Raw genomic sequence first — 26,726 nt, 5'->3', positions numbered from 1 at the left:
ACCTTACTTATCCATTCCTTCATGTCCCTTGTTTCTTAAAAGGGGGATGGATAAGTGAGATATCTGTAGATTGTTTCCAGTTGTTTGATACCATAAATATTGTGCCAAAGCTGTCCAAAAAATTTCTGCAAAGATGGAATATCTGCACTCACCAGGACTGTTGCCACTCGCCACATGTGGCTACGGAGCACTTGAAATATAGGTGGTGTGACTGAAGAATCACATTCTTAGTCTGTTTAAATATAATTAATGTAATAACTATTATGTTGGAGAACACAATTCTACCTAATGTTTTCTTCGGGTACATACGTGAATTTATCTTGGGCTGTAGTTTTTACCACAATCAGATCTGATGTACTCTTTTATTAATAAATATTTTGTATCACCCCATTTACTATCTTGAAATTCAAAACTTATCTGCACACATTTTTAAAAATCACTGCAATACACTTTCTGTGATATAAAGTAGAAATGTAAGAACAGTAATTTTAATAAAATAATGGGTATTTCAATATGTCAGTAACCACAAACTACGCTACACTACACTGTTAGGAGACATGAAGTAGTTCACAAATGCAGAGTGGTAGAAGATTGTGAGATTGCTAACTCAAATGCCACCAGTGATGCAGCCAGTGGTGACGTGAACCACTCTTGGCTACGTTCTGAACAAAACCCAATTCAGTCTGCCTTTAGTAGTTGCATCTCTGAAAAATTTGATATACAATAAGACCTTATTATTTATATCTAAAACGGGGTTACATTTTACTCTTAGATAATTATAATCAGGTTTCCCACCTACATAAATATTCTGCTAGACCTTCTAAAATCATGGAGGACCCAGGACAATTCTTTTTAGAATGATACCATCCAAATTTCAGGACATACAGGATATGTGACGCTTACCTACTAAATGGCAGTAACACACACACACACACACACACACACACACACACACACACACACCCTCTGTCACTGTTGTAAGCAGACCTCCCTCTTAGATGCAACGCCAGGTCTGTTGAGACCAATTGATCTGTGGTACATACTCAGCAGCAAAACCTCTGTCTCTCAAGATATGATCTTCAGCTTTACCAAATATGCACTTGTTCTCCCAGTTACTCCAAAGTTTTCCAAAGGGTTTAGATCAAATGACATTCCCACTGCAAGTATATACAATGTATCATTTCTCCAAATATATGCAATATTTACCTTGAGAGTTACACTTTTCCTACATTATAGTTTTGCTGATCTCAACAGTTGGGTGTTAAAAAGCATAACTTAGCTATGTTCTGTAATAACTCTTTGTACACCTCCCTCCAAAGTAGGACAGCCCTGCTTTTTTAAGTAAACCCAGAATGCCTGCTAACCTGAATGCAGGTATAGTCTCTTCCACCATTTTTCCAAGTGTTGCTAGGGCCCGAGAAGTCCCAAATTCTAGCTTCTCTTCACTAACCCCAGGGAAACCTATCTCCATCTCCTTCCAGCACCCTTCAGATTTCACAGGGATCTGATGGGGGTCACCTGGACTTTCAAAATTGCCACGAAAATGCCTTGAAATCTGAACCCTTAGTTTCACAGAGCAGATGCAGAGTGAGGGAAATGGAGCCAAGTCCATTATTATTAGAGGAGTGGTAACAACCCGACCTTTACACTTCTGATTATAGCTATAAAACAGTTATTGCCACCCTAATGGCAGAATTCTCCACAGATCAGTGGCTCACAATAACAAGCACTTACTCTCACACTCATGCTCAATTTCAGCTGGGCCGATGCAGGGTTCAACTGGGCTAGGCAGTTCTGCTTCAGGTCGCACATTAGCTGGGCTTGGTTCTAGGCTTTGGGCTGGGTTTGGGTCATCTCCACATTTTTTTATTCAGCAGCTTAGAATGATGGGGCAGAGGTCAACCAGCCCCTGCTCTCCAGGCAGATCACTGGAGAACAAGACAATGTGTCCACCACTCAAGCATACCGAGGGCTGCTGCTTGTGTCACACCTGCTAATTTCCAGTGGTCAAAGCATGTCATATAGGTAAGCCCAAAGGTAGGAAAAGAGATTCCACTCTGAGGAAAAGGCGAGAGGGAGGGAGTGTTTGCCGGACAATAATCCAGTCCAACTCAAAGCAGCAAACTTTTGTCATGGGATAGAATCTGTGATGAATAGAACATTTTTGGTTTCATCACCAAACCATAACAAATGTATCAAAACCAATAACAAGGATTAATGGACTAACCAGAAAGGAAGCCCTTCTGTGTGTGCACACCTGCCCATGCTCTTCTCTCTAGCTTACCAAGCACACACATTCTGTCCACATATCCTTGGTTTCCTAACTGTTTAGTTAAATAAATGAGAGCTATTGGGTTTGAAGCATGGCCTCAAGTGTTTCTCCAATGGGAAAAATCAGGGAAGATACCTCCTCAACTCTTTCTCCACCCTCCCTGTCTGCCAGGGCAATGAAACCCAGCCTTTTCAGTTAACCCTTTACTGAAGCACAGTGAACTTAAGAAACTTTTTATTTCTCTCCTTTACATGAGTGAATGTACTACTTTGGAATGTATACATTCTGTATCTTCACCATAATGAGAGACTATGTGATTAGACTTCTTTGGCTTTTTAAGATATCTGAGAGTAGAATAGATAATTAAGTTGTGGTACACTATTCTTCTAGGATATTATACAGTAATGAAAATGAACACATTACATAGCATTCACATGCACAAACCACAATACAGAATGAAAAATTAGACACAAAATACTACATACTGTAATTCTGTTGATATAAAGTTCAAAAAGTGAGTAAAAACTAAACTAGTGTTTGGAGGTGCGTGCTTAGGTGGTAAAACAATGAAAACAGAGAAATGATTTTCATAAAAGTCAGGATATTGATTACCTTTGTTGCGGGTGGCAGTGGTCTGGAGAGAGTAGGAGGGAATTTTCTGAGGTATAGGCAGCAATTGATTCCTAAGTCTAAGAATCTCATAAAATTTTCATCTTGTATTTTTCCCCTCTTCCCTGTTCTTGACCATTTTTCTTCTTATATATCCTGCCTCTTCCCCAACAAGTGATCAAAGTAAGAGAAACACTTTTTTTTTTTTTTTTTTTTTTGATATGGAGTCTTGCTTTTGTTGTCCAGGCTGGAGTGCAGTGAGGTGATCTTGGCTCACTGCAACCACCCACTCCCAGATTCAAGCAGTTCTCCTGGCTTAGCCTCCTGAGTGGCTGGGATTATAGGCTCCTGCTGCCATGCCAGGCTAATTTTTGTATTTTTAGTAGAGACTGGGTTTCACCAAGTTGGCCAGGCTAGTCTCAAACTCCTGACCTCAGGTGATCCACCCACCTCAGCCTCTCAAAGTGCTGGGATTACAAACATGAGCCACTGTGCATGGCATAGAGACTCTTTTGTCTGCTACTTAGCCAACAGTATCTTAAAAGTTTTGCAATAGTTTTAAGCTATTAGTTATATTTTCAAGCAGGCATTAAGAATGTATGTTCTGGAGAAGTTACTCTTGATAATCCCCCTTAACTATGTTGCTTATTTGATATGAGAGAAAAAACTCTTAGTGGACCTGGCTGAGGAATGAGTCACTCTAATGACCTGATCATTCCTGCTAAGTGGAGGTTACCCCTTCCTATGAACTGGATCTGCCTTGACTCTGGACCATGTACATGACTACTCAGATGAGATGACCATATGTATCACATCTGGACTTTTTTTCTAGGCTCACAAAGTTGTTTTGGATATTGTTTTTGTTGTCCACTTTCTAAAAATTGCACTTGCCAGTCATCTTTAGGTTAGGAATCAAGATAGTATTCATAGTGATAATATACTCATAAAAATATAAAGGTCTCTGATAACTGTGTTTTGTTTCAATAACTTTTTTTTTTAGAGCAGCTTTAAGTTCATGGTAAAACTGAGCAGAAATTATCATGTATCCTCTGTCCCCAACACACTCACAGCCTCCCCCACTATCAGCGTCTTCCACCAGAGTGGTACATTTATTATAATAGATGAATCTACATTGACAGATCATTATCACCCAGAGTCCATAATTTACACTGCTGTTCACTCTTGGTATTGTACACTCTACAGCTTTGGAAAAATGTATCATGGCATGTATCCACCATTATAGAACCATACAGAATAGTTTCACGGCCCTAAAAACCCTCTGTGCTCTGCCTATTCATTTTCCCTTTCTACTAAACTCTGGCAACCCCTGATTTTTTACTGGCTCTATAGTTTAGCCCTTTCCAGAATATTCTATAGTTGGAATCATACTTACACATGGAGCCTTTCAGGTTGGCTTCTTTCCCTTGGTAATATGCATTTAAGGTTTCTCCATGTCTTTTCATGGCTGGATTACTCATTTCCTTTTAGTGCTGAACATTATTGTACTGTCTGGAGGTACCATTGTTTATTTTTCCATTCACCTACTGAAGGATGTTTTAGTTGTTTCCCACTTTGGGCACTTACGAATAAAGTTGCCATAAACATTCACATGCAGGCTTTTGTGCAGACGAAGGTTTTCAGCTCCTCTGGGTAAATACCAAGGAGCACAATTGCTGGATCATATGGTAAGAAAATGTTTCGCTTTGTAAGAAACTGCCAAAGTATCTTCAAAAGTGGCTGTATCATTGGCATTGCTACCAGCAATTAATGAGAATTCCCGTTGCTCCATATCCTCAACCAGCACTGGGTGTTGTCAGGCTTCTGGATTTGGGGCATTCTAATAGGTGTACAGTAGTATCTCAATGCTGTTTTATTTTGCGTTTCCCTGATGACATAGGATGTGGAGCATCTTATGTTATTTAACATTTTGGTAATCTTAAAAGTTAGATTCAAACATTTATTTGCCATGTATACCTGTGTTGGTGAGGTGTCTGTTTAGTTCTTTGGCCTATTTTTAAACTCAATTGTTTATATTCTTATTGCTGAATTTTAAGATTTGTTTGTGTATTTTGAGTAACAGCCCTTTATCTGATATATATTTCGCAAATATTGTCTCCCAGTCTGTGGCTTGTTTTTGCATTTTCTTGACAGGAAACTTTTAGTTAAACAGCAGAAAGCAAAAAGAAAAAGAATGTTTTGAATCACACATTAAATATAAAACCTCAGAAGCTGTTAGCATTTCTGAAGACATTAGATTTCTTTAAAATGTGATTGTCAAGATAATCAAAGTGCTTCTGAATTTCTTGACAAAATTAGAAAACTTTTAAAACCTCACATCGGTTGTTAATGAATTATATGAAGGGGGGATCATATCTGTCTTGTTCACCCCTATATCCCTGGCAGAGTGCCTGACAAATAGTAAGTGTTCAAAAAATATTTCTAAGTGAATGAATGTTCATTGTGGGTTAGCAACATTATAGATGTTATCTTATTTAATCTTTTGGTAATCTTAAAAATGTATATATATATATATATATTAAAAAAATAAAAAAATAATAAAGGACAGACTGTCTCCTCAAGCAGCTCCCTGACCCCTGTATATCCAAAGAGTCACCTCATAAAGGAGAGCTCAGACTGACATCTGGCAGGTATCCTTCTGGGACAAAGATAGCAGAAGAAGAAACTGGCAGCAACCCTTACTGTTCTGCAGCTGCTACAGGTGATCCCCAGGCAAGCAGGGCATGGAGTGGACTTCAGCAGTCCTACAGCAGAGGGGCCTGACTGTTAGAAGGAAAACTAAGAAACAGAAAGAAATAACTTCATCATCAACAAACTGGACGTCCACTCAGAGACCCAATCTGAAAGTCAACCTCTACAAAGATGACAGGTGGATAAATCCACAAAGATGGGAAGAAACCAGTGCAAAACAGATGAAAACACCTGAAACCAGAACATCTCTCCTCCTACAAGGGATCACAACTTCTCACCAGCAAGGGACCAAGGCTGGATGGAGAATGAGTGTGATGAATTGACAGAATCAGGCTTCAGAAGGTGGGTAATAAGAAACTTCTGTGAGCTAAAAGAACATGTTCTAACCCAATACAAAGAAACTAAGAACATTGAAAAAAGATTTGACAAAATTCTAATGAGAATACACAACTTAGAGAGGAATATAAGTGAGTTAATGGAGCTGAAAAACACAACAGGAGAACTTAGCGAAGCATACACAAGTTTCAACAGCCGAATTGACCAAGCAGAAGAAAGGATATCAGAGGTTGAAGATCAACTCAATGAAATAAAATAAAGAGGCAAGATTAGAGAAAAATGGTTAAAAAGGAATGAACAAAGTCTCCAAGAAATGTGGGACTATGTGAAAAGACCTAATGTATGTTTGATAGGTGTGCCTGAATGTGATGGAGAGAATGAATCCAAGCTGGAAAATACTATTCAGGATGTTATCCAGGAAAACTTCCCCAACCTAGCAAGGCAGGCCAATATTCAAGTCCAGGAAATACAGAGAACACCACAAAGATATTCCTCAAGAAGAGCAACCCCAAGGCACATAATCATCAGATTCACCAGGGTTGAAAGGAAGGATAAAATGCTAAGGGCAGCCAGAGAGAAACGTTGGGTTACCCACAAAGGGAAGCCCATCAGACTCATAGCAGATCTCTCAGCAGAAACCCTACAAGCCAGAAGAGAGTGGGGGCCAATATTCAACGTCCTTAAAGAAAAGAACTTTCAACCCAGAATTTCATATCCAGCGAAACTAAACTTTATAAGGGAAGGAAAAATAAAATCCTTTACAAACAAGCAAGTACTCAGAGATTTCGTCACCACCATGCCTGCTTTACAAGAGCTCCTGAAAGAGGCACTAAACATAGAAAGGAACAACCAGTAAGGGCCACTCCAAAAACATACCAAATGGTAAAGAGCATCAACACAATGAAGAAACTGAATCAACTAATGGGCAAAACAGCTAGCTAGCATCAAAATGGCAGAATCAAATTCACACTATATTAATTGATCATGGTGGATAAGCTTTTTGATGTGCTGTTGCAATCAGTTTGCCAATATTATTCCTAAATGTAAATGGGCTAAATACCCCAATCAAAAGATGCAGACTGGCAAATTGGATAAAAGCCCAACCCATCGGTGTGCTATATTCAGGAAACCCATCTCACATGCAAGGATACACAAAAGCTCAAAATAAAGGGATGGAGGAAGATTTACCAAGCAAATGGAGAGCAAAAAATAGCAGGAGTTGCAATTCTTGTCTCTGGTAAAATAGAATTTAAACCAACAAAGATCAAAAGAGACAAAGAAGGACATTTCATAATGGTGAAAGGATCAATGCAACAAGAGAGCTAATGATTCTAAATATATACGCACCCAATACAGGAGCACCCAGATACCTAAGGCAAGTTCTTAATGACTTACAAAGAGACTTAGACTCTGACACAATAATAGTGGGAGACTTTAACACCCCATTGTCAATATTAGACAGATCAACGAGACAGCAAATTAACAAGGATATCCAGGACTTGAACACAGACCTGGACAAAGCAAACCTAATAGACATTTACAGAACTCTCCACCCCAAATCCACAGAATATACATTCTTCTCAGCACCACATAATACCTACTCTAAAATTGACCACGTAATTTGAAGTAAATCACTCCTCAGCAAATGCAAAATAATAGAAATCATAACAGTCTCTCAGACCACAGTGCAATCGAGTTAGAACTCAGAATTCAGAAACTAACTCAGAACTGCACAGCCTCATGGAAACTGAACAACTGGCTCTTGAAAGTTGACTGGATAAACAATAAATGAATGCCAAAATAAAGATGTTCTTTGAAACCAATGAGAATGAAGACACAGCATACCAGAATCTCTGGGACGCATTTAAGCAGTGTCTAGAGGAAAATATATAGCAAGAAATGCCCACATGAGAAGCAAGGAAAGATCTAAAATCGACACTCTATCATCAAAATTGAAAGAGCTAGAAGAGCAAGATCAAAAAAACTCAAAACCTAACAGAAGACAAGAAATAACTAAGATCAGAGCAGAACTGAAGTAGATAGAGATACAAAAAACCCTTTAAAAAATCAACAAATCCAGGAGCTGGTTTTTCAAAAAGATCAACAAAATAGACAGACCACTAGCCAGATTAATAAAAAAGAAAAGAGAGAATAATCAAATAGATGCAATAAAAAGTGATAAAGGGGATATCACCACAGATTCCACAGAAATTCAAACCATCATCAGAGATTATTACAAACAACTCTATGCACATAAAGTAGTAAGCCTAGAATAAATGGATAAATTCCTGGACACTTGCATCCTCCCAAGCCTAAACCAGGAAGAAGTCAAAACCATGAATAGACCAATAACAAAGTCTGAAGCTGAGGCAGCAATTAAGAGCCTACCACCCAAAAAACGTCCAGGTCCAGATGGGTTCACAGTTGAATTCTACCAGACATACAAAGAGGAGCTGGTACCATTCCTTCTGAAACTATTCCAAACAATCCAAAAAGGGGGAATCCTTCCCAAATCATTTCATGAGACCAACATCATCCTGATACCAAAACCTGGCAGAGACTCAGCAAGAAAAGAAAACTTCAGGCCAATATCCATGATGAACATAGATACACAAATCTTCAGTAAAATACTGGCAAACTGATTGCAACAGCACATCTAAAAGCTTATCCACCATGATCAAGTAGGCTTCATCCCTGAGATGCAAGGCTGGTTCAACATACGCAAGTCTATAAACGTAATTCACCACATAAACAGAACCAAAGACAAAAACCACATGATTATCTCAATTGATACAGAGAAGGCCTATGAGAAAATTCAACAGCACTTTATGCTAAAAACCCTCAATAAACTAGGAATTGATGGAACATATCTCAAAATAATAAAAGCTATTTATGACAAACCAACAGCCAATATCATACTGAATGGGCAAAAACTGGAAGCATTCCCTTTGAAATCTGGCATGAGACAAGGTTGTCCTCTCTCACCACTCCTATTCAATATAGTGTTGGAAGTTCTAGCCAGAGCAATCAGGCAAGAAAAAGAAATAAAGGGTATTCAAATAGGAAAGGAGGGGGACAAATTGTCTGTATTAGCAGACAACATGATTGTATATCTAGAAGACCCCATCATCTCAGCCCCAAATCTCCTGAAACTGATAAGCAAGTTCAGCAAAGTCTCAGGATACAAAATCAATGTGCAAAAATGACAAGCATTCCCATACACCAATAACAGACTTAAAGAGAGCCAACTCCAGAACGAACTGCCATTCACAATTGCAACAAAAAGAATAAAATACCTAGGAATACAACTAATAAGGTACATAAAGGACCTCTTCAAGGAGAACTACAAACTACTGCTCAATGAAATAAGAGAGGACACAAACAGATGGAGAAACATTCCATGGTCACCATTAGGAGGAATCAATATCACTACCGAAAATGGCCATACTGCCCAAAGAAATTTACAGATTCAATGTTATCCCCATTAAGCTACCAATGACCCTCTTCACAGAACTGGAAATAATCACCTTAAACTTCATATGGAACCAAAAGAGAGCCTGTATAGCCAATTCAATTCTAAGCAAAAAGAACAAAGTGGGAGGCATCACACTACCAGACTTCAAACGATACTACAAGGCTACAGTAATCAAAACAGCATGGTACTGTTACCAAATCAGAGATACAGACCAATGGAACAGAACAGAGGCCTCGGAGGCAACACAACATATCTACAACCATCTGATCTTTGACAAACCTGACAAAAACAAGCAATGGGGAAAGGATTCCCTGTTTAATAAATGGTGTTGGGAAAACTGGCTAGCCATGTGCAGAAATCAGAAACTGGACCCCTTCCTGACACCTTACACTAAAATTAACTCCAGATGGATTAAAGACTTAACATAAGACCTAACACCATAAAAACCCTAGAAGAAAATCTAGGCAAAACCATTCAGGACATAGGCGTAGGCAAGGACTTCATGACCAAAACACCAAAAGCATTGGCAATAAAAGCCAAAATAGACAAATGGGACCTAATCAAACTCCACAGCTTCCGCAAAGCAAAAGAAACAGTCATTAGAGTGAATTGGCAACCAATAGAACGGGAAAAAATTTTTGCAGTCTACCCATCTGACAAAGGGCTGATATCCAGAATTTACCAAGAACTAAAACAGATTTACAAGAAAAAAACAAACAAGCTCATTCAAAAGTGAGTGAAGGATATGAACACTTTACAAAATAAGGCATACATGAGGCCAACAAACGTATGAAAAAATGCTCATCATCATTGATCATTAGAGAAATGCAAATCAAAACTACATTGAGATACCATCCCACGCCAGTTAGAATGGTGATCATTAAAAAATCGGGAGATAACAGATGCTGGAGAGGATGTGGAGAAATAGGAACACTTTTACACTGTGGGTGGGAGTGTAAATTAGTTCAACCATTGTGGAAGACAGTGTGGTGATTCCTAAAAGATCTAGAAACAGAAATTTCATTTGACCCAACAATCCCATTACTGGATATATATCCAAAGGATTATAAATGGTTTTACTATAAGGACACATGCACACCAATGTTCCTTGCAGCACTGTTTACAATAGCGAAGACCTGGAACCAACCCAAATGCCCATCAATGCTAGACTGGACAGGGAAAATATGGCACATACACACCATGGAATATTATACAGCCATCAAAAACGATGAGTTTGTGTCCTTTGTAGGGACATGGATGAACCTGAAAACCATCATTCTCAGCAAACTGACACAAGAACAGACAGTCAAACACCACATTTTCTCACTCATAGGTGGGTGTTGAACAATGAGAACACATGGGCACAGGGAGGGGGCATCACACACTGGGGTCTGTCAGGGGGAAATAGGGGAAGGACAGCGGGGGGTGGGGAGTTAGAGAGAGAGAGCATGGGGAGAAATGCCAGATATAGGTGATGGGGAGGAAGGCAGCAAATCACACTGCCATGTGTGTAGCTATGCAACAATCTTGCATGTTCTTCACATGTACCCCCAAACCTAAAATGTGATAAAAACTAAAAATAAAAAAATAAAATAAAATTCCTTAAAGAGAACACAGAAAGCTCCTGGGCATTGGGCTTGGAAGTAATTTTTTGGATACCACACTGAAAAATGATAAAAAAAAAAAAAAAAGCTCATTCTACAAAAGCAAAAATAAATAAATGGGAGTACATTGAACTACAAAGATTTTCACACAAAGTAAATAACCAACAAAATAAAATGGTAGCCTATGGATTGGGAAAAATATTTGCAAACCATGTATCTGATAAGGGGATAATATCCAAAATTAATAGAGAACTCATACAACTCAATAGTAGGAAAGCAAATAGGCTGATTTTAAAATGGGCAAAGAACACTTGTTGACATTTCTCCAAATAAGACATATGAGTGGCCAACAGACAAATAAAAAGGCACCCAATGTCATTAATCATCAGGAGAATGCAAACTAAAACCACTGAGATACCACTTCACACCCATTAGGATGGCTATTAGCAAAAACACAAAGGATAAATTTTGGTGTAGTTGTGGAGAACAGGGAGGCCTGGTACATTGTTGGTGGGGTTATAGATTGGTACAACCACTATGAAAAATAATATTGAGATGTCTAAAGAAATTTAAATGAAAACAGTGATGATCTGACCCAGCAATCCTTCTTCTGGACAGAGACCCAAAGTAAATGAAATAATCACCTTGTAAAGATATCGACACCCCATGTTCATTGCAGCAGTATTCTCAATAACCAAGATATGGGCCAGGCACGGTGGCTCATGCCTGTAATCCCAGCACTTTGGGAAGCTGAGGCAGATGGATCACGAGGTCAAGAGTTCAAGACCAGCCTGGCCAAGATGGTGAAACCTCATCTCTACTAAAAATACAAAAAAATTAGCCAGGTGCAGTGGTAGGCACCTGTAATCTCAACTATTTGGGAGGCTGATGCAGGAGAATCACTTGAACCTGGGGTCGGGTGTTGCAGTGAGCCAAGATTGTGCCACTGCACTCCAACCTGGGCAACAGAGTGAGATTCTATCTCAAAAAAAAAAAAAAAAAAGTAAAACAGTCATTCACCCTTCCATGTTCATTGCAGCACTATTCTCAATAGCCATGATATGAAAAGATCCTAGTTGTCTGTCAATGGACAAATGGATAAACTATTGCATATATATATATATATATATATATATATATATATATATATCTGTGTGTGTGTGTGTGTGTGTATATATATATATATATATAAAACTCAGAAATATATATGTATATATTTCTTTTACACTGGAGGTTTATTATTCAATATTGAAAAAGAAGATCCTGCCATTTGCCACACATAGATCAATCTGGAGGATGTTATACTAAGTGAAATAAGCCAGACGTGGAAAGAAAAATATTGCATTATCTCGCTTGTTTGTGAAATTGAAAGGAAAAAGTCAAATATACAGAGATAGAGAATAAAACTGTGGTTATGAGCATGGGATAGGGAGATGTAGATCAAATATGTGGGCTGAATAAGACTATTGATCTAATGTACATCATGAGGAATACGGGTAATAAAATTGCACTGTATTTGGAATTACTGCTGAGTAGATTGTAGCTACTCTTGCCACAAAAACAAAGAAGAAATAGGTACCCATGTAAGATTATGGATATGTTAATTTTCTTCACTATATGTTACTATCTATATGTATCCCATAACATTGTGTTGTGTACCTTAAATGTTTACAATAAAAATGTATTTAAAAATTATCTTCTGAGATTTATTCATGTTGCAGCAAGTAGGAATAATTAATTCATTTTGCATCACCATAGAGTATTCCATCTTATGAATATGCTATAATTTACAGCATAATTTATTTTTGCCTTGGGTGAATATTGAAATTTTTATAAGCTTTTATTTATTTGTGTGTCTGCTTGGCTCTTACAAACATGGCTGCCTTAAACAGCCTTCATATATCTCCTGGCATTTATATGCAAAAGTTTATCTAGATTTACCCACCTAGAAGTATGTGTTGAGTTATTGGACATGGGCGTCTTTAATTTTATTTAATTTTATTTACTGGATAATGCCAACTTGTTTTCCAGTGTACTAATTTATACAGCTGTCCATTAGTATCTGTGGAGGATTGGCTCCAGGACTCTCTATAGATATCAAAATACACGAATGCTGAAGTCCCTTGTGTAGAATGGCATAGTATTTGCAGATAACCTATGCATATAACTTGTCCCATATACTTTAAATAATCTCTAGGTTACTTAATATACCCAATGCAATGTAAATATTATGTAAATAGTTATGCTGTATTAAGAAATAATGATAAGGAAAAAAATTGGTACTTGTCCAGTACAAATGCAAGCACCCTCTTCTTTCCAAATATTTTCTATCCACAGTTGGTTGAATCCATGAATACAGGACCCATGGATACAGAGGGCCAGCTGTATTCATACTTGCCTTCTGTGATTGCTTGAGAATCTCTTCAACACTTGTTGTTATCCAAATTTTTAATTATTGCTGGTTCAAAGTAGTATTTTTATGTTATTTTAATTTACATTTCCTATATGCTTGTTGCCAGTCCTGCTGTCTTTCTGGAAAATGCCCATTTGTGGTTTTTGCCCATTTATTCTATTGGGTTGTCTTTTTTTCAGTGATTTTGAGTTCTAAAAATTATCTTTTGAGTTCCATATATTCTGCAGACTAATCCTTTGCTAGGTATAGGTGTCACAAATTGGGGTTTATTGAACAATACAATTATTAATTTTAATGTAGTTCAGTGTATTAACTTTTTTCTTTATGATCTGCTTTAGGTATCTTGTTAAAGAAATTCCTACCTATTATGAAACAATTTATTCTCCTTTACTTCCTTCTAAAAGTTTTGAGATTTCGTCTTTCACATGTAAGTCCTTCGTCCAACTTCAAACTCAATAACACATTTCCAATTAAGTTTATAATTTTCTCCATAATTGCCTTACATATTGAGATAATTGTACATTTTCTTTCTTCAGTTTGTTAAAGTAGTATTAGAGTAATAAACTTGAGAACATTTAATCAACCTGCATTCCAGAAACAAATTCAACTTGAGCCCGATGAGCATTGTGTAATTTAGTTTGTGAATATTTCCCTGGTGATTTTCATACCTGTTCTTAAAGGAGACTAATCTATAATTTTCCTTGGTTTTGATCTCACAGTTATTTTAGCCAAGAAAGTATTTGAATGCTTTTATCCTTAAAGTATATTTTGTCGATATTAGAATATCTGCATTACCTAAATTTTATTAGTGTATACGTATACCTATATACCTACACATATGTGTTTGTGTAGTCATTAAGCTGTATACTTAGTATTTCTGCATATTGTCATACGTAAACTGTACCTAATAAATTACTATTGTTTTTAAAAAGAACATAATAAGCAACCAAGAACACATGGACTATTCAGCTGCCACCATCAACTTTCAGTAATGGAGAATGGCAGGTAAAACTAAACAAAGATGCATAAACCAAAGCAAAATTTCAAAATTCTTTCATTTTGGAAACAAAAACCTCTCATTAAAAAATTTCTTTGACATAAGTCTGTTAGTAGAAATATCTGTTTTTGTCTTCAAAATTTTGTTTATGAGAAATTAGAAGCTTTCCTGCCAAGATCAGGAACAGGGCAAGGATGTCCCTTCTCACCACTCCTTTCAACATGATACCGGAAGTTCCAACTAATGCAGTAAGATGAGAGAAGGAAATATATATACAGACTTGGAAGGAAGAAATAAGCTGTCTACAGTCACGAAAGACATAATTGTTTATCTAGAAAATCTGAAAGAATCAACAACATCAAAAAAATTCCTGGGGCCAGGCACAGTGGCACATGCCTGTAATCCCAGCATTTTGTGAGGCTGAGACAAGAGGATTCCTTGTGGCCAGGAGTTCAAGACCAGCTTGGGCAACAAAGCAAGACCTTGTTTCTACAAAAAAAAATTTTTTTATTACCCAGTTGCAGTGGTGTGCACCTGTAGTCTCAGCTACTAGGGAGATTGAGGCAGAAAAACCACTTGAGCCCAGGAATTTGAGGCTACAGTGAGCTATGATTGTGCCACTGCACTCCAATTTGGGTGACAAGAGCAAGACCCATCTCTAAAAAGCAAAAAAACAAAACGACAACAACAACAACAAAACAAAGTAATAGATGATGGTAAAGTTACAGTACAGAAGGTTAATAAGCAGCAATCAGTTGCTTTTCTATACACTAGCAAAAACCAAGTGGAATTTGAAATTAAAAACATAATGCCATTTATATTATCATCTCCAAAAATGAAATGCCTAAGTATACATTTAATAAAATATGTCCAAGATCTAGATGAGGAAAACTGCAAAACTGCAATGAAAGAAATCAAAGAAATGAAAAGATGGAAAGATAGTCCATGTTCAATTATAGGAAAACTAAAAATTGTCAAAACATCAGTTCTTTTCAATGTGATCTATAGATTTAATGCAATCTCAGTCAAAATCCCAGCAAGTTATTTGGAGGATATCAACAAACAGATTCTAAAACTTATAGGAAGAGGCAAAAGACCCAGATTAGCCTGCACGCACAATATTTAAAGAGAAAAATAAAGTCAAAAGATTGGCACTGCCAAATTTCAAGACTTACTATAAAGCTTTGATAATCAAAACAGTGTGGTATTTGGCAAAACAATAGACTAGTAGATCAATGGAACAGAATAAAGAGCTCAACGAAAACCCACGTAAATATGGTCAACTAATCTTGGACAAAGAAGCAAAGGCAATTCAATAGACAAAAGGCAGTCTTTTCAACAAATGGTGCTGGAAAATCTGAATATCAACATACAAAAAAAAAAAAAAAAAAAACGAGTATGGAACAAATTCACACCTTTCACAAAAATTAACTCAAAATGGATTATAGACCTAAGTGTAAACTTCAAAACTATAAAACTACTAAAAGATAGCATGGGAGAAAACCTATGACCTTGGGTATGCTGCTGACTTTTTAGGTACAACACTGAAGGCCCAGTTCTTGAAAGAAATAATTGATAATTTGGTCTTCATTACAATTAAAAACTTCTGCTCTGAAAAAGACAATGTCAAGAGAATAGATGGCAAGTCACAGACTAGACTGGGAGAAAAATATTTGCAAAAGTCCAGTTTGATAAAGGTCTTGTTATCCAAAATATATGAAGAAATCTTAAAACTCAAGAGAAGAAAATGAGCAACTCAATTTTTAAAAAGTGGGCCAAAGAACTAAGAGCCGTCTCAGCAAAGAAGATACACAGAGGGCAAGTAAGCATATGAAAAGATATTCCACATTGTATGTCATCAGGGAAATGCAAATTAAAACATCGTAATACCACTATACACCTATTAAAATGACCAAAATTCCAAAGTCTGGCAACACCAAATGTTGGTGAGGATGTGGAACAATAGGAACTCTCATTCACTGCTGGTAGGAATGGAAAATGATACAGGCCTTTTGGAAGACTGTTTTTCAGTTTCTTGCTGAAACATACTCTTAACATATGATCCAGTAATTGCACTTATTGGTATTCACCCAGAGATGATGAAAACATATGTCCATGTAAAAACCTGCACATGAATGTTTATGGTAGCTTTATTCATAATTGCCAAATCTTGGAAACAAACAAGGTGTCCTTCAGTAGGGGAGTGGATAAACTGTGGTTCCTCCTGACGACGAAATAATATTCAGCACTAAAAAGAAATGAGCTACCCAGCCAGGAAAGGACATGGGGTATGTTAAACACAAATTGCTAAAATCGAATCTAAAAGACTACATATTGTATTATTTCAACTGTATGACATTCTGGAAAAGGCAAAACTACGGAAACAGTAAAAGATCAGGGGTTGCCAGGGATTAGCAGAGAGGGAAGGCTGAATTGGTGATGCACACAGTATGTTTAGGGCAGTGAAACTATTCTCTACAGTAGATATATGTCATTACATTAGTCCATACTCACAGAATGCACAACACCAAGAGTGAACCCTAACGTAAACTATAGACTCTGGATGATAGCGATGCAACATAGGTTCATCAATTGCAATAAATATGCCATTCTGATGCCAGATGTTGATTGTGGGAGAGGTTGTGGTGTGTAGGATTGAGGGCTATATGATTATCCTGTACTTTCTGCGCAATTTTACTGTCAATTTTATTTTTCCTTTGTTTTAGAAACTTAGTTTCACTAGCAGTATCTGAAAACTTAAAGTTGCAAACACTGATTACTCCACTATTGCTGCTGAAAAATCAACTGTCAGTTTGGCAATGTTTTGATGGTAGTATCTTTTTCTGGCTTATTTAAAGGTGCTTTTTATTGTTTGCATTCTGCAGTTTTACCATATTCTTTCTGAATATGCATTTCTTCTTATTTGCCTTGTTTGGAATTCACTGGGTTTTTTTGTTTGTTTGTTTCACCAGAGAATTTGTCCTTTCATTCATTTTGAAATACTATAAATCACTGAATATTTTCTTTTATTTTTCTGTTGTCTCATTTAACTCCAATTAGAAATATGTGAGAGTCATGGTCTTTTCAAAAATAGCTTCCTAGAGTTACTTCATCTTTGTCAAAAGCCATGGAAAATATATCCTGCATAGGAGTTTTTGAACTTGCCTTTACAATCTGCCTTAACCGTAATCTTCCTGAATTATCTTCTGTTGTTAAAGGCCAATTGCTTAGAATGTGAAGGAATACAATAAGAAATTATAATGTTTTACACTGATGAATTTATCTGTGGGATTCACAGCAACTTGATTCTTGATATTATGGAAAGTAAGTTTGGGGTCTTTATAATGCCATCGAAATGTGAGATGATCCAGTCTCCTTGGTCATAAAAAATAATGGAAATGTCCCATAATAGAAAAGGAGTGGGTAGTGCCACTGATCAATGCCATCTGCAGATTTTTAAAATACAGTTGTTAGAAGTTTGGGCCATAACAAATTAATAAGGAATTTATAGAGCTTCCAGTGTATGGCATGGATATAACACTTATTTTTAAAAGAGATTTACAACTCTTATTTATTATGTGATTTTTAAAAGGCTTTTCTTTACTCATTAATAAAAGGACAGAACCACTAATATGTTCCTCACAAGCATAAAAAATAGGGAAATAGATAACCTTATTCACTGCTGATGAATGTCTCCATATGCATATATTTGATAGTATCTCAGGGCAAACATTTAAATGCTGCTGTGTCAGTATATTTCTTAACATTTGGAAAGAGCACATCCTGAATGAGGCCCTGTAGGCAAGTACCTAGTAACATTCAGGATGGCTGCCTCTGTTTTTGCCAGATCACCTTGTAAAATGAATAAAACCTATTATTCCAGGAATCTAAGCTTTGTCTAGGACTTCCAAAGGCAAATTCTCTGTATATAAAATAACAGTGACACTATTCAATCAACCACTTTTGCCTTAGTAACATTAAGCAAGAAAAGCTAAGTGTTTTAAGTAGAATGAACGGGACAGGAGGAAAGTGAAGATATTATTTGTTTAAGTGGAACAGTTTGGGAATAAAAATAGTCCTGCAATATATACAAAATGGTAAGAGGAATGATCTGATCAATGCAATCGTTTATTGCCTGCCTACTCTGAGCAACTTAGTTCCATTTCTCAGAGCACTTACATTGATCAAAAGTTAATTGCAAGGGCCAAAAGCAGCAAACAAATAAAAAGTATGCAGGTTAGTATAACATTTAGTAAGAGCGTATATATTTTGTAGGCACTGACTGTGCTAGATATTAGTACACAAAGAAGAAAAAGACATGGTTCTCCTCTCATATAATTATATGAACGAATGCAGTCATATAAGTCACTTTGGAAGACACGTTATTATAGATTCCTGTCACCACATAAGTTGGCTCTACATCAACGCATGAGTCAGGTTCACCACACCCTGACAAAAAGATGAAGCTGATGTTGCTTATGGCACAGAAAGCTCCATTGTGAGGGCCTGGCACATGAGAAAAGGTGTGCCTCAGACGTGATTGAATTCTCAGAGGATTAGGGTGAAGAAGCTGGAAATGCTATTCCTGGGAGACTGGACTGATGAGGCAGACATCAGTCACCAGTCCACAAGAAACAAAGAGTCATTGATCCTGGTGCCAGCCTCAGGGCTTCTGCAACAGAGTTTGCCCCAGACTATCAGATAGAGTTCATTGCCACTCTCTCTGCAGCATCACAAGCAGTCAGGAACTCCTGAGAAAGGAGTGCTTGCACAAAAGCAGAAGAGAAGAGGTTGAAAGCAGGTTATGCTTTTTTTGCATTAAGTAGAAAGACAAAGTAGTATACTTCATGTGGTTTCATAAAGCTTAAAAACCAAAACTTCTAAATTAGGAGTGAAGAACTGATCTGTTAGTATTCCAATTAAACTAAATTAGAGGTGTCAACTTCTTATTCATAAAATCTTCCTTTGCTCCCATTTCTTAGCTAGGGAATGAGAGCAAAACAATTTTTTTAACAATTTTTTTTCCAAGTTGTTATCCACATTAATGGGGAACATGTTGAATTCTTTAGTGAAACTCTCACCTTTACACTGGAGATGGTGAGATTTCTTACTAAGTGTTTTCTTATTCAAAAGTTCAAATGGATTCAACAAATTCTTCCAGGATAGATGATGACCTCAAAGGTATGTTCCTCTACCTGATATTTTCTGCAAAATCAACTATTTCTCTCATTCTTCATTACTGATTCTATCTCCTAGTATATCTTTGGCAGACATAAATATGATGTGACAAGTATGCACACTACTTTGACAGAAAGCACTAACATGGTTTATCTGAGATCTGTGATTGGTAAGAGCTTGAGCGTGCCATACATGAGTGAGCTTGGTGTTGAGTTCATGGAAGATACTGACTAGACTGAGATTCGCGGAGGGAAAAAAAAATGATGACCTAAAATTCCACTTGGTCAAAGCAAATATAAAGGTTATTGTTGCATAAATCAAAGATAGGCCTACAGAAGTAGAAGTCTAAAACAAAAAGGCTGGATGTAGAGAGAGAGACTTCGAGGGAAATGATCTTATCCTAGCTGGGGGAGCTCTAACACTCCATTGAAGGTGGGAAGTGTACAGAAAAGGCAATCATCATTGTGGAAAGGAGTCACAAAGTGGAAATGTTAATCAGAAAGAGGGAGAACTTTGCAAAGCTCTCAGCCTTTACAGTCAGCTTTAGTTAGCTAAAATAAACCCACAGATCCACTCTGAATTTTTATATTCCTTTTTACATTTGGATCCACTTCCAACATTTTATTCTCTACGCTTTTAAATGTTGTGAAATATCTCCGAGAATTCCTTTAATGTGAAGCTTTGTTTATTTGTTTTGGCTAGCATCACTACCTCTGGGACATCTTCGTCCTTTTAGTCACAATCACTTTCCTCATTTACGTGGATAAACTTGCCTTCACTCTAGAGTCTCTTAAAGGTTAGTAGCGTCAGCATTCTTGCCGTCTGGTCTTTCTTCTAGAATTCCATTTGCAACTGATTCGGATTTTACTTCAGTGTTATCACTTAGCATTTATTTGTGGACTTTCATCTTTCTTTGCCAATTCTCTCTTGCATTTTTGTAAAATGTCACGTGAGTTCATCACTGGGAGTCAAGGAATTAACACAGCTACATGGTTTGCTGTGTGTGCATGAACTAATAGTTATGCAATTATACCCAGTTAATATATTATGGTAACTGAAATAGGAATTATGTTTTTGGGAGACTAGTATTATTAACTAATTTGCAATAATTAAAATTTGTACATGTTGGAACTGTGCATAGGGAGGGTTGCCTGGGTATTCAAAGGACTTACACTGTAATTGTCCATGTGCTTCTTAGCTTAATTTTAATTTTTGTATGCCTATGAAATTTGCTCTAAGGATATTTTATAACTGAGAGTGGATTTTTTCCACTTGTTTGGAATGGTTTTCTTGCTAATTCACAATAAAGAGGTCTTACTGGTTTTGCATATTCTTTACTTTGTGAATTGTTACGTATTGCATGGTTCTCTGCGTAAGTAAATGCTATTCAACCTCAGCGATAATCTAGTAAGTTTCAGTCTCCCGTGAAGATGAGATGTGAATTTAGAATGTAGCAAAAGGTAATTATTTCCACAAATGCATTATAAAAAGAAAAAAAATCCAAAATGTTCTGTTCCCATTTGTTTACTTGACACTATATATCTTTTTCCTTTCTAGGAATTGTGCAGGGTCATCCATTAGAATGGTTCTAATATCTCAACTAACATTTCATCTACTCTCACTTTATTATCGATTTTACACAAAAATTGGACTTCTTGTTTAAAACACATAATTATGCCTCATAAATGTTAGGTGTTTTTGGAGGGCTAAAGAAACATGTATTTTACCTAGTGTATTAAGAGAAGATTCCTCCAAAAAGGGGTTGTCTAATATTGGCAAACTAAACTGCTCCATGTAACTTCAGTGTTAGAACAACCACACTCTATAGGACCATCTTTTTATTTTTTTATATAGGTCTTTAATTTTCTTCCATTTATAGATCTACCAAGTGGCTCACTCACACATCACTTCAAAGATCTGGCTCATGCCAGAAGCAGACAAGGCAACTCTGCACATACGTGTGTACTTTGCTTATCAAAAACATTTTTGCACTTCTCTAAACTTGATTGCAGTCATTTAATGTTTTCATGTGTATCAAACTATTAAATAAAATCTGTGTACTGTATTCCATAATATTAACTAGTCCATTTCTTCAAAGCCAATTTCTTACTGACATAACAGACAAGAGATATATGCTTCAAATAAATTGGGGCTCTGAATATAATAATTCATTTGGCGAAAAAGAAATATTTGAAACATAAGTGAGGTCAAAAAATCACCTATTTCATAGTATTAAATTATTTATGCTCTTAGTTGGTCTTTTGTCAAGAGCTCCCTTGTACTTTCCTCTAAGTGCCCTCCAAATAGTAGAGTATTTCTTCATTATCATCATATTTCTATTTTTTATTCACATGTAGGTTTCTTATCTATATATACTTAAAAACTATCTTTCCCTCTTAAAATTTCTTCTTTTTCCTTTCTAGAAATTGCCAGATCCTTCCCTTATAACTTTTTCCTCCTTTTTAACCCCACTTATCTTGTTACTGAAATCCCAAGATTAATGAGGCTACCTTCTAATAAATGCCTTTAGGTGGACTGTAAAGCCATTTTCCTTTTGTAAAATTAATATGAAAAAAATCAGAGTGGACCTAAATTTCTGTTTTCTAGTGAGTCTGTAAACTGAAAAGAATGAAAGTGTACAAATTCTTATTAAAAGTGCCCATATCTGCATTTTTATAAACAGTGGCTCCGTGTACACTTTGTCTACACCTCCCAAGAGATCTGGATTATGGCCAAAGCCAGTTTGTGGACTTCAGCTTCACCAGAAGCTCCTGCCAAGTTATTTGAGCTGAAGTAACCAAAAGAATGGATTAGCCAATCATTTATTACTGATGATAAAAGAGAAGAATTTGCATTTTCTAAAAAATTAAGGTATGTATTTCTTAATTTTATAAATATGTATTTCTTAATTTTATAGACATGAATAACAATTACAGTGTTATTTGAAACTAAAAAATTATTTAGCCTTTCCATTCCCTAGAACATTACTTTGAGTGAAGTTACATCAGTGAGCATGATAGTCACATTTCTTGACCTCATAAAACTTATAGTTTATTGAAATTAATATCCTAACACTATTCATTTGACTTTCTGTTAATCTTTCAACCTCTCTTTGCAAGTTGCATCTATATAGCATATGCTTAGTTTCAAAAATTAAAAGAATGAAAATAAACATTATCAGACTTTTATAACACCCCTTGAGATAGAGTTGCCAAAAAAATTACAGAGCACCCTGTTAAATTTGAATTACAGATAAATATTAAATAACTTTTTATACATAAGTATGTCTTGTACAATATTTAGGTATACCTTAAATTGGATATACCTAAATATGGAAAGTCTAAATAAGAGAATCTCTGGATGTCATCAAAGTAGGAAGAGTGACATTCACTATCAAGAAATCACTATGATGGCAACAGCCTGTCCACTTTGCATCCCACAACCCCCGCCATTTTCAATGCCCCTCGCTCCCCGGCCACCCCGATAAACAGTATCATCTCAGAATCAGATTGATACTGTACTTCAAACTAGTTAGTTATCTCAATCTATCTTCATCATATGTGCTTATTAATGTGATGTATTGTATACAGCAGATGCCATACACAGCACCCTCTCTACTATCCATATTTAAAAATATGTCTAACTGATCAGGTCATAGAAGATTACTTCCAAAATATTCTGCATAAAGAACAACCTGAAGGAAATTCAGTAATAAGGCATACCTCAATTTCAGTGGCTAAATTACCAATTTATATTTTGAGTTTATAAATAGTCCTGAGTATTGATTTTGAATTAAGAGATCAAATGTTTTTATTTCAATTCAGGACTTTTACCTTTTGTCCACATTTTGGGGGATACAGGAAAACAGAAGACATAATTGTTATCCTCCAAAATGAACTGGTGGCCTTGTTTAATTGACACTCTTTGTACACTTGTGAAATTGACAGGGTTTGCAGCATCTAGAGGTCAATAGGAGACCCTTTGGGGATAAATGCTCGATTGGGTGTTTCAAATATTAAACCTAGAAGGTGGGAGAGAAATGGGCTGGGAAAACTTGGTAGAAAAGGTAGGACTTCACAGGAAGAAACATGATCTACCATATGATTAAAATACGAAGTGTGCAAGTATAGAAAAACTAAGTTTATATTATATTTATATTATATTATATTATATTATATTATATTATATTTAGCTTAGCAATGTTGTGTATAATGGTATATCACCTCTTTACACATTGTCTCAGTGTCGGAAATCTTAATATCATTATATTCTATTTTAACCTCACTTATCTTGTTACTGAAATCCCAAGATTAATGAGGCTACCTTCTAATCAATGCTTTTAAGTGGACTGTAAAAGCTAGAAAAATGCTATGAATGAAATTGGAGTTTATTTCAGTTGCTCAGCTCACTCTAAATGAAATGTATACAGTATGCTTTTCTTAAAATTAAAGAGCTTTTTAAAAGTATAAGAAATCTATTCAAGGCTGGGCATGGTGGCTCACGCCTATAATCCCAGCACTTTGGGAGGCCAAGGTGGGCAGATCACCTGAGGTCACAAGTTCAAGACCAGCCTGGCCAACATGGCGAAACCCCATCTCTACTAAAAATATAAAAATTAGCCAGGCATCATGGCAGGTGCCAGTAGTCCCAGCTACTCTGGAGGCTGAGGCAGAAGTGCTTGAACCTGAGAGGCGGAGGGGTGGAGGTTGCAGTGAATTGCGTCACTGTACACCAACCTGAGTGACAGAGCAAGATTCTGTCTCAACATATATATATTCCCATATTTTTGTATTCAAAATATGAGATATGTGCATGTAAAATTCTAAATTATATATTTGTTGTTCGACAATTATATTTTTGTTAAAAATTAACATTTTCAATAACAAACTACAACAAACTACATAATTTTTCTTTTAATCAGTTTATTATTCTGTAATTATTTAACTTCATTTTCTGATTGCTGATTTTAGAAATTCATATACCTTAACAGTTTAAGAACAGAGGATTAATATAATTAAATGAATTTATTTACAGTTCAAAATCAAAAATCAGAACATTCAAAGCTAAAGGTAGTAAGTCAGATGCTACTATTTCTTTACAAATAATCTTTTCTAAGGTCTTTGATTTTGGAATATGATCCTACTTAAGCACACAGCAAGTTTTCTTAATTTTAGGTCATTAATGTTTTGTACTTAACTAAAAGCAAGAGTGAAACTATACGTTATTCTTGGCACTTCTTCACCTAAAATAAAGCCATTGAAAGCCCCTTCTTCACATTGATGTAGGTCTTATGGAATGCCTTGGTTACTTCAGGCATTTAGAAATGTCAGATCAATAGCTATGGGGGCTGAAATGTGGTACTTCACTTTAATAAACAAGAATTAGAAGGCACGGCATTACAGTACGATTTATGTATGAATTTTGGGAAGATAGGCAGAGACCAAAACCAAACAGATCACCATCAGTGTTTCGAGTGGGAAGAGTGTTTGAAATGAACTGAGATGGCAACTGAAGAACAACTGACAAGCTTAATTGAGGGCCATAATTCAGTTCACTAGGGTCAAAATAGGGCAGAGCTATGGAGGATGAAGCCCATTGGCTTAGCTACATAGGATGAGGTCAGGGAAGGCCAATGCCATCATCAGACAAGTTAGCAAGGCATACTGAGACTTTCTTAAGAAAACCAGATAAGCAGAAACTGAGGTCTAGCTCTGAGATAATACTATCAGTCTCTAGGAGTTATTTTGATAAGAGGCTATATTTAACTTAGACCTTTTCTCTGCATGAGCAGGTAAAAGTCTTCCATCGACAACTCGGATACTATGTCAGTATTTCTGTGTTTGTTGAGGCAGGTAAGCAGTTTCAAACTCCCAAAACCTGACCCATGTTTGTATTGGGTGCTAGTGCTCTGTCCTGCGACCTTGGCAGGGAATCTCTCAGAGGCTAAGTTCTCCAATTTCCTTTTAGCCTCCTTCAAGGTACTTTTACTCTGGTCCTGCCCCCACCCTCTGCAGGCCAACATCCTGGGCTAAGGTCCAGGCTTAGCATGAGGGTTTAGAGGTACATTGCTTATTTTAAAAAGTCTCTAATTGGCAACAATTATTCTGTGCAACTGTATTTACCTCTAAAGTGCTATGTGTGCTTAGGGACTGCTCTTACTGGAAACAGGCCTATGGAGATAGATTGGGAATGATAGAAATATTCTGAATGAATGGAAAAACACATCTAGAAATATTTATTTTACTCTTCCTTATCACAGCCTTTAAAACTACTAAACTCTGATCTTAGATTCCTAAGTGTCTCTGGGGAAGGTCATTTGATTCTGCTGTATTGTCAGCCTGTCTAACATCTGCAAGGTGTCAAACCTGGACACTTGGAAATTAGTGTCAGTGTTTTTTGGTTATCACAATGACAAGGGAGTAATATCAGCATTTAGTGGTGATATTCTGTGGATCTTTATCACCTCTAAAATTCATGTTGAAATGTAATCCCCATTGTTGGAGGTATCACCTGGTGAGAGGTATTTGGGTCATGGGGTATTTATGGGGGTGGATCCCCCATAAATATCTTGATACTCTCCTCCTGATAATGAGTGAATTCTTGTTCTGAGTTTATGAGATCCTGGTTGCTAAAAAAATGTTGCGCCTCTCCCACCTTGGTCTTGCCCTTGCTACCTGATGCACCTGCTCCCTCTTCACCTTCTGCCATGATTGTAAGCTCCCTGAGTCCTTCACCAGAAGCTGTGTAGATGCCAGCACTATGCTTCCTGTTCAGTCTACAGAACTGTGAGTCAATTAATCCTCTTTTCTTTATAAAGTACCCAGTCTCAGATATTACTTTATAGTGATACAAAATGGACTAACATAAGTGGAGAACAGCCAGTGATGCTAAGCTTTCTACAAATGCAAAAGACAACAACCTTGCACAACCAGGAGTTCCCCTAGCACTGCCATGATTGGCAATACCTGTAGTGATTTCTAGTTCACTCCCAGGGCATTGGCACTGACATTTGAACAAAACTTTTTCTGCTTTTCCTAAATCCCCTAAACACTGGGGATTATCTGCTGTTACAGACAATTTCATTTTTGTTTTCTCAGACTCTTCATATCAGTCAACAAAAACTTGAATTCCTC

The 26,726-nt window shown here is 36.6% G+C and overlaps 1 long non-coding RNA gene across 2 annotated transcripts in view; it reads left to right on the top strand.

Moving 5' to 3' along the window:
* The window catches only part of LOC141584053 (uncharacterized), a 113,967-nt gene that overhangs the window by 70,629 nt on the left and 16,612 nt on the right, over nucleotides 1–26,726 (top strand). For both annotated transcript variants that reach the window (XR_012516970.1, XR_012516969.1), the window contains exon 4: nucleotides 22,277–22,464. This is a non-coding gene — a long non-coding RNA (uncharacterized LOC141584053). The remainder of the gene's footprint in view (nucleotides 1–22,276; nucleotides 22,465–26,726) is intronic.

This window comes from Saimiri boliviensis, chromosome 3 (genome assembly GCF_048565385.1).
Source record: "Saimiri boliviensis isolate mSaiBol1 chromosome 3, mSaiBol1.pri, whole genome shotgun sequence".
Taxonomy (NCBI): domain Eukaryota; kingdom Metazoa; phylum Chordata; class Mammalia; order Primates; family Cebidae; genus Saimiri; species Saimiri boliviensis.
Note: the sequence above shows the minus strand (reverse complement) of the source record. Positions and strands in the feature narration are given on the sequence as shown.